We start from the raw sequence: 11726 nt of genomic DNA on the forward strand, positions 1-11726 counted from the left end.
CTTTGATACCTAGAGATGCTAAGGCTGAACACGTGGAGTATGCACAGAAACCCTGTTTTTTTCTGCAGGAGGTGGAGAAGAAGTCTTAAGGTCCTGATAGTGATGGCCACATCCTCTTTTCTCCTGTGTCTGTGGATGCTTCACTTTTGCCCCAGACTTTGTGGTCCATGGTTCCAGAGGTGGTCAGGAAAGCTGGAATATTTGGTCTGGGAATTATTCAGGTCTGTGGAACTGTCAATGTTCAACCTTGCCCACCCGCCCTACCTAAATCTGCACTGAATGGCAAACCCAGTTGGCAATGTTTAAGTCAAAACACTCTTCCAACCAAATAATTTCCTTTTTTTTAATTGAGATTTTTCCAAGGACAGTGTTCACTTTGCCAACAAAGAAATCATAATCCACTGAGGAAATCCAGCCTAATGGAAGAGGGTTGTTAATGGCTCTTGTTAATGAGAAGTATGTTTTGTGGACAGACTAAAAGGCTGCACATAAAATACTATGCAAACACACCTAATTTCACTTGCAGGGAATGTGAGGTTGACAAAACCTTCCAAGAGGAAAGCAATCCAAAGCCAATGTGTTTTCTTTTGATTCTTCCAAAACCCAATGTTTTCTGGAAATCCCTACTAGAAAGAAATCACAGCTTTGCCTTTTCACACCCTTTTTGGATGGGAAAAAGTTAGAAACGTGGAAAAGTCTTTACATCACATAACTCTAGCCATATGATTTAGGATTACATTATTATAATTAGGATAAAACAAACTTCAAAGTGTTTTATAAAGTATTTTGCTCATGCTGTTGTGTTGATTTCTTCTTTTGAGGGAAACTGAGGCATAGCCAGGAGAACAGATTTGAGTGGGAGAGCTGCACTGTTGTGAATAGAGTGCAGGGTTCCCAGTTTCTGTTCAGTACACAAAAAAACAGGGTTGTAACAGGGAGTATGATCCTACTGGAAACACCCACACTGCCTTTGTGGCTCAACTTGAAAAGGCAATCAAGAGAAAACAGGCACTTGTGCTCAAACTGATGGCACCTATGTGCTCCATCCTATATGGCACCCAAAATTCAGCCACAGGCAGACCTCAGTTTGCCCTTTTTCCTGCACTTTACAAGAGATTCCTGGTACTTTTACACTACTAAATAACCTGAAATAAATATTATTCTATATCTATTTTTAGATAGTTTCAACATCTTTGAGCAGGCAGAGCCCATTTCTGTGGCAGGACATGGTGTAAGAAGGACTTCAAATGTTACTGCAATTTGGATTTCCTTCTCCAAAATAGATTTACCTTAATTAGATACATCAACAGATCCCAAAAAGTAGTGATCATTTGGGGATGTTTTGAAATCAGTGTACATTTAATACATCTACACAGCAGATGTCTCTCCAAAATTTCTGCTCGCCCAAATGTACAGTTTTCTAAATGCTCAGAAAATTGGGAAATAGCTGCTCAATAGAGTTGTCCACCACCCAAAGTAGTAGGAGCAGCAGGTGTGATGGAGTTATATTTCATCAGCGTGACATAAAACATGGCTCACTGACTTTATTTTAAATACTGTTCTTTCTAAAGCTTTCCCTTATAAAACTACAGGCATGGAGCTGTCAACTGGGGGAAAAGGATACCTTTAAATCTAGCCTGGCATGCATGTGTATATTTATTTTTGTAAGTGAAATATAAACGGACATGCTGAGTTCCAAGTGCTTGATGGATAAAGGAATTAAATGATTTCATATATCTCCCTGTATAAATATACAAAAAACTTTCCCCGATGGGTCACAGAGGATTTCATGTGGATGTGAACTCTGTTTACTGTTAGTATTAGGGAAATAGTGGCTTTTTAACAAGTTACTCATGCCTGGAAAAAATCCCAGTATTGCAAGTTGTCCTAGATTCTCTGCCAATTGTCCGTGGGAATCGTCAGGATGGGAAAAGTTCAGATGTGTTTTAAAGAACCAGCTTAATGGAAAATGGGAAGGAGAAAAAAAAAGCTACTGTGTCAGTCTCCTGGGTAAGAAGAAGTAAAATGTGATTTGACTGGTTTATTTCTTCCTTTTTCTTCTTCTTTTTTTTTTTTTTTTTTCTGCTTTCCTCAATGCTTTTGGATTTTATTCTCACCCATGCAAAGCGTTTTGTTCAGGTCATTTGCCCAAGTGAAGAATTGCTTCAGTTCCTGAGCAAAACCAGCCCCAGAGTCTCTCTCTCCATCGTTGGTGTGCAATTATAAACTCTTGGGGTTCATTCTTTCAGCCCCTCAGGGCGTTTAGTGCTGTGCAGATGCCCTGGGGAGCCCTGGGCTCTGCCTTCAGGGATTCTGCAATTCAGAAGTTGATCCCACATGCTTTTCCTGCTCGTCCTTGCCCCACAGGCTGAGAAGGTCAGCAGAGGACTGAGCATCATCACCTCCTGTGTGGCTCTTAGGGCAGAAAGATTCAAAGCCTGCAAGATCCACCCCTCCCACCCCACCCAAAAAAATAAAAACCTCCAATGATCACTTGTTTCCTACTGCAACCAAGACTTTTCAAACTCAGGGCATTGATCCTGTCACTCTGGAGACCACCAAGTGACTAACAGTGCTGGAGCGAGAATCCCTCATGGATGTCACATTTCGAGAAGCATTAACCCACTGATTTAGCTTTAAATAGCAATGGTGTTACAGAACATGTCACTAATTATTTGCTTTCCAGCAACAGTGTGGTGCCTTCTGGTACGTGCACACACAAAAAGATGAAGGTTAAGTAGGGGGCTTTCTTCGCCTGCAAATAGACACATTGTGTCATCATGACACCCAATAAATCCACCCGCCATAGGGGGGAAGGACTGTGCTCTTCCACTTTAAATCCCTAGATTTTCTAAACCTGCTCTTTTTTTAACTTTTTTTCCTTTTTTTTTTTTTTTTTTTTTGTTGCCAGCAGCTTGTGAAGATCCCCCAGCCTGAACTTCACAAAGTCGAGGGGGCAAAAAAAGTCTGGAACCTGTATCCAATCTCTGTGTCACACAACCAGATACAAAAACCCGATTTTGGAAACCAAAAGGAGCATCTAATATCATCTGGAAACAAGCTGTTAGTTTGGATACATTTTTAAGATACAGTGTGGGGGGAAAAATATGGATTTTGTTGCAGATCCAATATTTTTTTTCTTTTCAAGACCTAGCCAAAAATTAGCTTCATTTAAAATAAGATTAGTCATTTATAGGAACTGGTCGTACAGTTTGGAATTTTTAAGGGAGTAGAGAAAGCATCTTTTCAGTATCTTAAATATTTATATTTGAATAAAAATTATTGGATATATCTAGCAGCTACAGAATGCGACATCATTATTTTTCTTACATAAAGTTTTGCTAAACACTAACATTGAATGTTCAAACCTCTTCCCACCACGTCATTCCCTCACACCCCATCAATGGTGTTCCCAGATTTTGGGGGTTTTTATTGCCTTGGGTTTTTTCAAATCCCTTTTGGGATTTGCAATGGGAGATGCTGCCAGTCCCACTCAGCATATTTTCACATGTATAAAAATGAGCTGGTTTCTTTGGGGCTATTTTTGATTTATAGAGTTAAGGGGGTGGGGGGAGTACTTAGATGATGCTGGAACCCAGAAAATATTCATTTAATTTGAGGGAAATTTTGTTATGATTACTGTTGTGATTACTATTACTATTAATAGAACAGGAAACTAATTCTTCATGTGAGATAAAGCCTGTTACCATTTTCACACACATCCCAAAAAAACAAAACCCTGCTGTCAAGCAGCCCCAGAGCTGGTGTCATTCATGTTGCGCAGTTTTCATTCCCTTTTCTGGCCCCAGCTCCCAGGATCACCGTGTGATGTTTCTCCTCTGCACATGCCACTGAGGTGAATAAGATGCTGTTTACGACACTGCTCGAGAAGGGACATGACAGAGCAAGAACATGATGCAGCTGGGTTGTGCAACATCCTCTGGAAAGGGGCTGAGCAGGGCTGGGATTGCTACTGCTCCTCTGCAAAGGGATGGGCTGGCCAAAAACTCTGTGCTGACAACACTCAGAGCATCCTCCTCTGAGCAGTGGTTCCAATTAAGCCAAATATGAAAATGTTGGGAATGGAGATGTTTATTCCCTGGCTACAAACAGCAACAGGCTCAGATGTTCCCAGTGGCTGTCACATAGTAAAATCTTCCTCAGAAAAGGGGCTGTGGGTGCTGTGCTATCACTGCACCTATTCGTGCCACCTTCATGGCAGAATTCCTTCCCAGCCTGCAAATTCCAGGGCATTTTTGCCAAAGCTCATTTCTGTTACTAAAAAATCAACATTAAAGAACAGATCCAGGCAGATAAGATGGTTAGTGGTAAATCTCTCAGGAGTCAAAACCCTGAGAAGCAGGTTCTCAGTTAACTGAATAACTGAATAGCTCTTTTTCCACTGATATTTTGATTATTATTTCAGTGCTCCCAGATATCCCTATTGTTTGTTATTTTAATGCATTTGTGAAGAGGAGCAGAGCCACAGATGAATAGTTCTCAAATTCCAGGGAATTTCTGTGTCTTCCTTTCTATCTGTTTTTGGTACGGAACAAAAATGCTATTAGTCTGCAAAAAAACACACTTTCAGCCAGAAAATACGTTCAACTGGCTGAAAAAAAAATTACTGTGAAACATCAAAATATTTTCTTTGTATTTTGCTTTATCATTTTAAAGCTGTATTTCGTTTACACTGTGAAATTTTCAAACCCTTTTGTCTATAAAATGTGGAAATTTTCTACCTGAGAACATCAAAATAGATTTTTTTTTTTTACACCCAAATAAGATGTTTAGACAAAAACATTTTCCCTTCCCTGCTAATCCTTTCCCACTAATAATTTGACAGCTTGGAACAAAGAAAAAATTGTTCAGTGAAAATTATTGCTGGACATTTTGAAGTCTTTTATCTGGATCAGGGGCCTGCTGTGTGGGGCACGAGTGTGAGAGTTGTCTTGAAAACAAAGTGACCTGTTCATCATCTGGTGTTTATACAGAAAATTTTCAACCCAGGGGTCAAAATCAGAAGTACATTACAGTCAGCATTTGTTTACTGGCAGAAGATCAGTCTGTAAAATAGCGGCTGTGTAGATTTTTAACAGGTTCAACTATTCTTTTTGACTTCTATCCAGACTAATAATGGGTGTTCAGGTTTCCAGCTGAGTGTTCAGTGCTGGAAATACTTTTGCTCTTCAGCAGTGCTGCCTTGCCTGCCCTGGCCAGAGAAGAGCAGCTCCAAGGCATCAGTCCCAGGAGGAATTCCAGCTCAGGACACCCTCTATCAACAAACAGCAAATTCCAATGGCACAAAATTCATAATCTTCCATTAAAACATCTTGCAATGTGAACATCCAAATACTTTCAACAGGGGAACCCAACCCCCTTTTCACTTTGCAGGTGGCAGGAGTGTTCCCATCACAACCTGCCTAATAAAACCCCCTACCAAGGCTTTTTTGAGGCCCTAAGATTAATATTGATATAATGTCTCTATATTTCTCCTTGGCACCTGTTGAATTGTTGTACTTGCCCATTAGCACTCCATTTAACATCAGAAGTCAGTTAATAAATTCTTCCTTCCTGCATAGGAAATTGACTAAAAGACACAAAATTAGCTTTTAAATTTTAAAGAATTAAGATCTCTACAACTCACTTTTTTCCCTTTATTACATTACCTTGAAAATGAGTGTCAGGCTGCATTCTCAGCTCTGCTATAACCTGGAAAGATCCTTTTGCCTTTCAGCCCTTGCCTTTAATGGATGGTGCCATGAACAATGTGCATCTTTTCTCAGCCTTTGCCCTCGGGCAGTTCTCAGGAAAAAGCCCAGCTTGGCCAATTGTCCAAGCCCAAGGCCTGAGAGGTCAAAGAGTTCAGGCTTTTGTGCTGGGTTACTCTTCTTGGATTTCTTTACAGTCTTTGTCTGGTAACAGATAAATAACTGTTGGTTTGGGGTTTTTTTGCTGGCTTCTGCAAACAAAATAGTATCAGCCTCCAAAATGGTAACAGAGCAAAGAGGAAGATTTTTACCTTTGTGGACGCTTTTCGTCTTTATTTTCAGATTTTAAAGAATTGAAATATTCATTAGAAATATCAGTTAGCTATTTTGGCATCTTGCTATCTAATTCTGCCTTTGCTTGTAAAACTTTTCTGAGAGATGACTGTACCAAACATTCACTGCTATGTATGAATTTCAGATCTGTTCCTCAGCCCTACCAGGAGACACTGAACAGTTGCAGCATCAACATCAGCCTCAAACTCCAAACAGAGATGAATCAAACTTCAGGCTTGGTGCCCAAGCCACTTCCCAACTTCACAACATGTGCCCATTCCCATTTCCACTACAGAGCAGTTATTTCAGAAATATTACTACTGTCAGTCGCCCTGTCTCTGATAAGATGTTACATATGCAAACTTCAAAATGTTTTAAAATGTAGCCACTTATATGAAAAGTTTAAAAAGTAAATATTCAGTGTTTGGGTGGTACATGGAGGCTGAGGCGAGGCTATAAATACAACTTAGAGTAATATGGACAGATACATAAAATTGTGTGTATGTATATTATGTATGTATATTGTTGATGGATATTATTTCAATTTTATTTTTATCTTTTTGTTTTGTTTTAAATATCCAATTTAAATATCCAGTGCCTTGCTGATATTGTCTCCTTTATCAAGCAGTCTTTGAGGGTATAGGTGAATCACAATTGTCTCACTCTTGGCAAAAACTCTGTTTAGCACTTACACTTTGAGTTTATGCTTCCCTTTAGTCCAGCCAAAGGCTTGGGTTAAGGGGGAAGGTCTAGCAAACCCTCTTTACTCCACGGCCTTGTTGTTGAAATCATAGAAGTCCAGAACCAGGGTGCGGAAAGCCGTATTGTATAAACACCCTAATGCATGACACATGACTAAGTGATAAATCCTGACACGTTTACAAAACAAAATGAAAATCTTCATTTGTCTTTAGGAAAGGGAAGTGCTCCCACGTGTTTAGACATCTGCACACTCAACATGTGGCAATTACTGCGCTGAGGAATTGGAGCACTTAACTGCTGCGGCAAATTAAGGCTCTAGTGATCAGTACCTTCTCGACACCACAAACAAAGCAATTGGTGGTTTTAGGGCTATTCAAGTCGAGGGATGCTTCTGAATGGCTTAATCCCATCAATATAGATTTACCTCCAGCCCAAGGAGTATCAGTTGTTTCCGTTTTGTTTCCGTTTCATTTGACTGTACATAACCGTCGTATCCTAAAGCAGTTTGTAAGCCCTACTTTTGTATGTTTGCTTAAGTACTGAAATTAAATACACATAATGAAGCCATCTGCAATGTGCAGAATTAATAACTGGCATACCATATTGCTGGGAGATTGTTGACTATACAAACACGTAGTACACACACACACGCACTGATCTCCCAAGAACTTGGCATTTCTCAAAACTTTACAGTGTTTGTTTGAATGTATCCCAAAATTCTTAGTTCCCATGGGATTCTTATTTACTTACGTTGGGAAACTCACCATTAAGTTTATCTCATAAAATAATATTTTAGACTCTCTGCAAAAAGTCTTTTTAAAACAACAAAAAAAAATTAAATTCATTGTAATGCATACATTAAATATTTGTTTGGGAAAATGGTCAGATGTGGGTTGTGAAATGCAGAGAATGATTTATTGCAACGATGATTCCTTCTGTATATCTGGACCTATCAGTCTCACACATTTGATCCATCGAGAGCTGTGCTCTTCAGAGTTGCCAATGTTTGTTTGTGGGTGCACAGTGCTCAGTTGTGATGACCTGGTATTATCTCCCAGGATTTCCTGCAAAAGCAAAGAGAAGCTAAGAAGCAATCAGCACTGGATTGTACCTCTCTTCTATACAAACATGTAAGGATCGGATTATTAATGCCTTCTCAGGCAAACCTATGTTTGTCTTTATTTCACAAGCAATTTTCATATCAGACTGAAAAATCAGAAGGAAAAGCTCTGCTGAGCCAAGGTTAAACTGAATTTAGCCTTTGAACTTTTACCAAGAATGTAAAATTAAGTTTAAAATCACTTTTATGGAGTGACCTCTTTTGACAATTTATGGTGTATATGCATGCACACACATGCACACACAAACACAAATATACTTACATAATCCAATCAAAACATCCATTTAAATTACTGTGAATGGATTGCACATTCCCACATTTCCTTATAAACTGAATGTCACACAGTGATAGTGCTTTGGCTGCAATTGTATTATATCAAGTTTCTTTTCAGGTTACCAAACACCAGAGAAAATGCAGGGTCTTTCAGTATATTTTCAGAGAATAAAAAGGAAAATTGGTCTAAAATTGACATTTGTTTATTTTTTCATGATTACTATTGCAGTGGCAAAGGGGCAAGTAAAAGTGGGCCATATTATAGTAGGAACTCTACGAACAGAAATTGACTCCATACCCTGAAAAAAATCAGAATCTACTAGGAAGTGATAAATAACTCAAATTAAATGTATCCATTCAGGTCCTTTGTTTTGTGTGTTTAGTTGATTAGTTGAATTCTTCTGACTTAGTGGGGAGTTGTTTGTCAGTTTGGTTTTTTTCAAGTTAAAAAATAACTTGTGAGAAAGATCACTTGGCTTTCCCAGGGGTCTACAAGACAAAGAAACAAAAACCACCATTTTATCTCTGGAGCAAGAAAACTGCAAAGTAGAATAGGGAAATAAAAGAAAAAACAAATTTGACCTGGAAGATGTTGAAGTTCTTGTGAGAGGTAACAATGCTGAAAATTGCAGCCACGTTCTTGAGGGTTTTTTTTCTTCAATCCATCATTTCAGGTTTCCTTTTGTTGATGTGAAGTATCAAAAGCCCTGGGCAGGCACTGGGCACCTGTTGCATTATCAGATTGGCAGCACCATCTGACTCCATTAGAGGATGTCACTGACACCACTTCTCCCCACAACCAGGAGGAGGTGTGCTGAGATCAGCATCACCCCAGCCAGTCACCCACCAAAAAAGGATCCTCAGCATCTTCCCCAGAGAATTCAATATCACTTCTGATGTGCAGGAGAAGCACAGCTCTCGACTGTCAAAACCTACTTTGTGTCAAAGTGGCTGGGAACGATTTTTGTTTCTCACAGTAAATGAGCCAAATTCTGAGATTTAATTTTTTTAATATACATATATATATATATATATATACACACACATATAAGGCTTTGGGGCTGCAACTAACAGCACAGAAATAAATCACTCGCAAATCTACTTAAGCCGTTGGCTGGGGAACAATTTCCTGTTTGTCACTGCTGATGATGCTCTCGGGCCTGAGAAAGCCCTCTTTGGTGCTGCTGAATTGTTTGTGGTGGCAGGGCCGTGTCACAGCTGGCACACCGGGCCATTCCTGCCACAAACATCTGTGCTGCCCCCGCTCCTGCTGCCGCTGCCCTCGCGCGCATCAGCGCCGTGCCAAGGAGGCAGTGACCGCACAACGCACGCTCAAGCAGAGCTCTTGAAGAGCAACCAGGAGCCCTTTGTACAGGGGCCACAAAGGCTCTTTTTATTTGGAGCCCTGCTCAGCACAACCAGCTCGTTGCTGATGCTGCAGCAATTGCAGCCGTTCCTCCAGGCGTGGCGGGGCTGGGCTGAGCGCGGCCCTGGTGGGGTGCAGAGAATGGGACTGACACATCCTGTGCCCAGGCAAAAGTCCTTGCAGGGCTGCATCAAAGGAGATGTCTTGCTGGGCCCCCTCCTCAGAGTGGCATGTACCCAACAGGCCAGGAAAGGGAAATCAAGAGGAGTCTCAGTGCCCCAGGGCACCTCTTGGCTGTTTCCATATGGAAGTCCCATGATATGTTGTTTTTTGGGTTTTGTTGTTTTTTGGGGGTTTGGGTTTTTTTGGTTTTTTTTTGTTTGCTTGTTTGGTTTGGTTTTTTTTTTTACAGTGGGAGTTTGTTTTTTTTACAGGTTGCCCAGAAGAGGTGGTGGATGCCCCATCCCTGGAATCATTCAAGGCCAGCTTGAGGGCATCCCAATAACCTGGTCTAGTGGAAGATATCCCTGCTCATGGCAGGACATTGGACTAGATGATCTTTAAAGGACCTTTCAGCTCAAACTCTTCCATGATTTTATGATTCTATGAGGCCCCATGAAGAGAACTTAAGGATGCCCTCCTCTAAGGAGCACATTTTGATGGAGCAGTTACATTAAAAGCCAGAGGAGGTCATTGGTATTTATTTTTTACCACATTAGGGCATCCTACACAGGCTGACATGTGGAGGTTCCTGTCTTTATCTGGAGTGAAGCATGGTGGGTAAGCCTTTTCCAAATGAAAAAATATAAGACAGAGGAGATAAAAATCAAACACCCAAACTAAGAAAGGAAAAAATTCAGGGCCTTTAATCTTCCTGATACAGGCAAAGTATTGACAGAATTTTCCAGCAGTCGATCCTTCACATACATGTACAGCAGCAAGTGAATTGGGATGCATTTGCAGTACTGTGTGTTCATCATGTCTGCACTTTGGGTCCCCTGCCTCTCTCCTTGCTCTATTTTTCCATAGGGGAGAGATGGAAAATACCAAAGAACTTGCCTGGAGCATGGCTACAGGAAAATAAAACCTGCATCTGTAAAAATGTGCTCTGCTTTTTCACCTGAGGGCCACATGGGCAAGCAAAACAACCACGTGCAAGTTGCACATTCATTACACTGTGCACAGAGCCACTGCAAGGATGAGCACGAAGTGCAAGCCAAACAGGAGATATGTGCTTGATTTTCACCCATATTTGGGAGTTTCACTGAGTTTAAGTAGACCAGGTTGAAAAAAGTTGTAGCAAAATAATTCGTTTACTTAGGAAAAGGGGAGAATTATTTGCATCATCCTTTTGCTTGCTCCAGAATAAAACAAAGGTTTAACTAAACCAAGCAGCCCTGATTTTGAAGCAATGTGAGGACAATCAGGCCCAATGGGTTTAAAATTTTCTATTAAAATGCTTACTTGCACGTCCTCAAATGCAGCCTGTTTTGACGCATGGGAATTAACCTCTTTAATGGGGCGTGCTTCCTTCTTGTTGATGTGGGAGCTGGGTATTGATGTGTGGGTAAAGATTATGTTCTTGCTTCCATGGGACTGGAGCTGAGTACAGTCTGGGGGGACTGCTGGGAGCTTTATGGCAAGCAAAGAAATTCCTCAACCACTCTTCACTATATTGAGGAAAACCCAATTAAATCTGACCAGGGACAGCTATAATTTGCTGTCCTGTTCTTTTGATATTATTACTGTGCTATATTTTTTCACTAACTTCCTCCACCTCCTGCCCTCGAGGGTAGCTTGTCTATCTATTTCTGTTTTCTACAGTTACACTGTGTATGGGACACGTTCTCACCCCTTCCTCCTGGAATAGCTGTGTATCTTGAACAAACAAAACTCTAAAAAAGTAAGAATATAATATAACCTTAACAATTTGCAAAGCTTTGAGGGTGTCAGTTTTCCATACAATTCACTGCAATTTGCCTTCAGTCAAATAGGAGAAAACTACAGGACTTAAGAGGGGTGCTATAGGTCTCAATCTTATTTGTGTACATCTGGAATAACTTCTATAATTTCTCCCACAAAGGATCAGACCTACCATTTTTTGTCATGATTGAAAACAAATCTGGATGGCTAGGCACACAACTTCAGATAAAATCATACATAAACCCTAAAGAAAACTGGATTGCCAGCTGAATTTTGTATGTGGTCTTTATCTCCATCT

At 40.4% G+C, this 11726-nt stretch overlaps 2 long non-coding RNA genes across 2 annotated transcripts in view; one reads left to right on the forward strand and one right to left on the reverse strand.

The window, feature by feature from the left end:
- The window catches only part of LOC135280667 (uncharacterized), a 26514-nt gene extending 19187 nt beyond the window's left edge, over window positions 1–7327 (reverse strand). The window contains exons 1-2 of the long non-coding RNA XR_010347542.1: window positions 7171–7327; window positions 5670–5915 (exon numbers count right to left, since the gene is read on the reverse strand). This is a non-coding gene — a long non-coding RNA (uncharacterized LOC135280667). The remainder of the gene's footprint in view (window positions 1–5669; window positions 5916–7170) is intronic.
- On the forward strand, window positions 7230–10164 carry LOC135281009 (uncharacterized). The gene is made up of 3 exons (XR_010347795.1): window positions 7230–7253; window positions 7805–7876; window positions 9940–10164. It is a non-coding gene; the product is annotated as an uncharacterized LOC135281009 (long non-coding RNA).
- Window positions 10165–11726: the final 1562 nt, after the last annotated feature.

Source organism: Passer domesticus, chromosome 14, assembly GCF_036417665.1.
Source record: "Passer domesticus isolate bPasDom1 chromosome 14, bPasDom1.hap1, whole genome shotgun sequence".
Lineage (NCBI taxonomy): Eukaryota > Metazoa > Chordata > Aves > Passeriformes > Passeridae > Passer > Passer domesticus.